Source organism: Trachymyrmex septentrionalis, unplaced genomic scaffold, assembly GCF_001594115.1.
Source record: "Trachymyrmex septentrionalis isolate Tsep2-gDNA-1 unplaced genomic scaffold, Tsep1.0 scaffold69, whole genome shotgun sequence".
Classification (NCBI taxonomy): Eukaryota; Metazoa; Arthropoda; class Insecta; order Hymenoptera; family Formicidae; genus Trachymyrmex; species Trachymyrmex septentrionalis.
Window position 1 is genome coordinate 1,099,858 of NW_017305873.1, and position 5,110 is coordinate 1,104,967.

Consider the following 5,110-nt stretch of genomic DNA (forward strand, 5'->3'; position numbering starts at 1 on the left):
GTGTGTGTGTGTGTGTGTAATATATTTATGTCCTTTCGCACGAAATACGAGGGGCACTTTTGCGTGCAATCGATCGGTCTCTGGAGAAACTCCCTTAGTTACCCACCCTTAATAGAGCCAGCTTTGACATGACGATGGCCGGATCAGTCGCGAGAGATCGTTTCTTTCGTGTGCGGGACGATGCGCGGGTTAACGTCCGTTAATCCTGAGATCCGGGACTTAATCCGTCATGTTAATCGAATCCGAGCGAAATTAGCTGCTTAGTCGTCTGGTCAAAATATGATCGAAGAGATGCAACACGATATCCGGATAATTTTGTAATTTCGAGCGATGTTGAAATTAACATCTGTTAAATCTTTTACACGGGTTAATGAAATCATATTGATGAAATCGGGTTTAATTTCGTTCGAGTTGGGATCATCGCTCGAGGAAATTAGATCGGCACGATATAATAGTCCATGTAATGAAATAAATTATACGACATTGATATATGTTATAAATCAATTTCGAGAGAAATCAATTATTAACATAACGCCTTCCTTTATTTACACTTGCAATATTTTCGTTTTCATGATGAAAAACGAAAACGTCGAAGATATAAATAAAAGAAGGCGTCCTGTAATAATTTATTATATCAATAATATTATTATATATTAGGTGTAGTAAAAAGTCATCGCATATTTTTTAGCTCAAAGTTGTATATACAATATCTTCGTCAATAATGAATGAAATTCAAATTTAAAAAAAGGGTTTTAAAGCTTGAAATCTCTACTTTTAAAAGCTTATCACATTTTTTAAGTTTATATGAGTTTGATAATTTTTACATACCAAAAACTACGAGCTGAAAAAGACGAAAAATTTTCTTCTCACTTTGTGGATTTGTAACGTGTCCAAAACGAATTTGAGAAAATTTTCGATTACCTATCGTGAAAGCTTGATACTTTCCCTACAAAATCGTTTTTTTTTAATATTCCTACGACTTTTGATTACTGAGTTATCGCGGATTAATTAAAAGAATTATTTTGACTTTAATTGCTCATAACTCCATTAAAAATTGTCGTATCGTATAATTTAAAAAAGAGATTTTTAAAGCTGAAACTTTACTCTATCAAGATATATTTATATTGTTGGTAAGAAAGTAATTGCGGTTTTTACTGATAGATGTCTTTTAAAAAAAACGCGATGACTTTTTACTATACCTAATATATATGTATATAATATTACAGTTTATGCATATATATATGTATGTACACACAAAGACAAAAATAATAAAGCCATGTCTACAAATGTCTATAAATTGATGCTATAAAAGAAAATTATTTTTATATTTGTACCATAATTTTGTATCATTTGAATGTGATACCGATATTTTACAGCATTGCGACCAAAAGAGTCAAAATGTTCCATAACGAAGCGAGAACCTAATCGCTGCTATCCGATTAACGATGAGAAATAGTACTCCCGAGAGCGTATTTCGGTCTGTACCGGTCAAATGAAATTTAAAGCTCGACTACGCGACAATCGATCCCATTCAAATTTAAGTTTTACCTTAAATTTAATCACTCGCAGACTGACTTATTAGTTTCGTTTGACGTAAGGCGGCCGTGGAGCTGAAGCAAATTTGTTCAACTGCTCCATTGAGTATAATGAATAATTGATTTCGAGCTTAAGTCGGAGCGAATGAATCGGAAATTTTCCTTCGCGACCGGTATATTCACATTCGCTGTTTCCTGGAATATCTGATCGGTTAAAATGCGATATGAGAGATAAAAATATTCTATTAGGAAAGCTTATCGCTTATACTTGGCTATACCGAATAATAAATTTAAGCTCGTTCGTTTAAATCACGATTTTTCTGGAAATATATATTTTTGCAGATTCATAAATTATTTATAGATGAATCAGTAATATAATACACGTGTCGTACGTTATTTGATATGTAATTCCTCAAATTCTCTCAGGTTTTTTGGAATTCTCTTGTAATCCATATGTGTTACTTATTTCTTACTTCCAATTTTTTAATTATGAATAATATTTTATTATATTACAAATCGAACTAACCAAGACTCCTTATAAATCAAAGAACTGGAAAATACGAGCAGTAGGAGTCAAACGCACAAATTAACATAAATAAACTGTGAATAAAAATTATCCTAATTAATTTGTGTTGTCTCTGAGAAGGGCTCAAAAGTGAGCCGAAATATGTAAACGCGTTTTAGTGAATAAAGAAGTTTCACACTTCATACATGTATTATTTGCGCGATGTCTTCTGCGCTTGACTCCTATTGCCCATATCCTTTCCAATATTTTGTTGATTAATTTTAAAATGGAATGGAGAGAAATCGCATATGCGATTATGCATTAAATTCAACAAGCGTAATAGTGATCGCAGTAGAAACAGTAACGACGCGTCCGACACGAAAAAATGTCTGACCACAACCGGTCTGTCTCTACTTAAATTACATATCCAGTCTGTTCTATCTCTTTCTATCTGTTATATTTTACATAAACGTAATGTAAGATACATAATAAATGTTCATAATAAATTCTTGTTACAAAAGTACATCTAAAGAAAGATTAAATTCCGTTGGATTGAGTGTATCTATTATATTATCCTTTCTTTGCTTTATCAATTAACTCATCCTGAACGATAAATTATTTTCTCTCTCGTTACATCGAGACTTTCTCTCCCTTTTCCTTCAAAGAGCTGGGAAATAATTGTCCTAGAATAATAATAAATTGATCTGCTCGTCCCTCTCTCTCATTTCTACTTTTCTCTTTCTATTCTATTCTCTTCCTAGATACAACACCTGTTCACCCATAAACGCAAATTACGCTTTCCGCGTACCGGACGAGAGTGTCAGTCACAAAATGAGCCTGTCGGTCTTCCCGCGAGATCCAGTGTGAACGACGTTAAATTTACATTGGCGTCGCGAAGCCGAGAAATCGACCGGCTGTCGCGCTGCACTGGGACCGAAGGTGCTTAAATTTAAGTTCCACTCGAATTTCGGAGTGATATGGTCACGCCGAATCGAATCCGTGTGCACAACGCGACGTATATTTTTAAACTCCATTAAACAATTTCGGACAGATACGTTGCAACTGGTTCTAAGAGGTCCCGACAATCACGCGGTAACGTATTCGACTGCAATTCCGTTCGTCATTTTGTCCCCTTTTCTTCATTGCTCGTTTTACTTGCAATTAGAGTATGTACATATGCATCGCAATAAATAAAAATAAAAAGTAATATCAGAGATTAATAGTTGAAATATATTTTTAAGGCTCACAAATTATAAAAAAAATATAAACTTAAAATTTTATTATATTCAATAAACCTTTTTGCAAGATATTATATTTATCTCGTTGTAATATATAATTTCTATTATTATATTGTTAAGCGTGAGAAGATCGAGTTCATCGATTAGTATTTCCGAAAAGATCTCACGCTATGATTGTTTAATCGTTAATTCTCATCTTTCTATTTTATTCTCGTGTTTGACTCGATCAAACTCTTATCCTCGAAACTCAAAATTAAATTTGATATATTTCTAGAAAATATATTCACCTTTATTTATTACAGTCCGTTTTTATATTTCTTGTAAAAAACATTACCGATTAATTGCAGTTAATACATTAAAAAACAAATTCGATTAATTGATATAAATCAAATACATGATTTGACATTTATTTGATGATTAATCGTATTACGAAGAGAAAGAGAGAGAGAGAGAGAGAGAGAGAGAGAGAGAGAGAGAGAGAGAGAAATGGGGGGCGGGACGAGAGAGAGAAAGAGAGAGAATGAGATTATTGATAATCTCAAATAAAGTATATTTTTCATGATTAAATTTATCAATGTATTTTGAACTTTGGAGCGCAATATATTTAATAATATTCAGCAAAATAAAATATAATTGGTTTGGCGAATTTCTCGTGATTGGTGGATGTAGATTTTTTCTCGCGTTCCCAACGTGATATGTGCCAATTCTGTCGCTATGTGGCAATACAAATTCGTTGTGCATATCGACAATCGCGGTTAAAACAATAGCAGAACGTTACTCATTCAGTTGAGTCAAAGAATTGTTACCGAATGACTCTACTGAAGTTTCTCATGATCACATTACTGTCAACGTATTTGCTCATTGTCTCTTTGACATGTCGTATGCAATATCAAAAATAGAAATGACTTATTGGTAATACAATTTTTTTTCATTAGCTGTTCTATTTTTAAATTTTTTCAGCTGCATATATATGGATAATATTAGAAATTATATATTTTGCAAATAATGAAACAATATTTAGATTAAATCTTTATTGTAACATTGTAAATAATTTTAATATTGCGTTTAAAATTAATTGGCTTAAAAATAGAATTAATTTTAAATACTACATTTTACAGTTTTAAAATTTTATTTTAACATAACATTTTTATATCTCCCAAAATGTTTTTAAAAATATTTTTATACCTGCCAAAATTTTTTAAAAATGCTATAATATATTTATAAAAAGATTCACTGTGTGCTAAAATATTTCTGTTAATATATTTCTATTGAATTTTTCATATCTATATATATTTATTGTACACAAATATTATGTTAAAATTACGGAAATTTATATATAATTAGAAGTAATTTAAATTTGAAGTTAAATATTGCATAGTTTACTGCACACATTCATGTTGTGTAAATAATGTGTAGTATTTTGTACCTAGAAATAAATAAGTAATAAAATCGAGAAAAAGAGAAGTTTTAAATTAATAAAATAGTCATATTTAAATGGGGAATTCCTGTTTATTGAGATATTGCAAGGAAAGATCATCGCATGTGACGTTTAATTAAGTATTGCATTAATGAAGTAACGTAAGTGATGATCTACGATGTCAAGGTTTTGAGATTGAGTCAGATACGCCTAATTAAAGATATACTAGATAAACTATTCGGAGTCTGGCTTGACGTACATAATAGAGTTTATTTTAATTAACTATTCTTATAAAATAATGATTAATCATTCCAACGCGGATCTTTGAAATATCACAAAGATATTTTCATGAAATATATTATGCTTATAATATTTTTTTATTTATATAGTTATTGATAATTAAAAAAAAAATATA

General features: G+C 30.8%; 1 protein-coding gene across 1 annotated transcript in view; it reads left to right on the forward strand.

The window, feature by feature from the left end:
- The window catches only part of LOC108753331, a 21,149-nt gene that overhangs the window by 486 nt on the left and 15,553 nt on the right, over positions 1 to 5,110 (forward strand). The gene's annotated exons all lie outside the window — the stretch shown is intronic.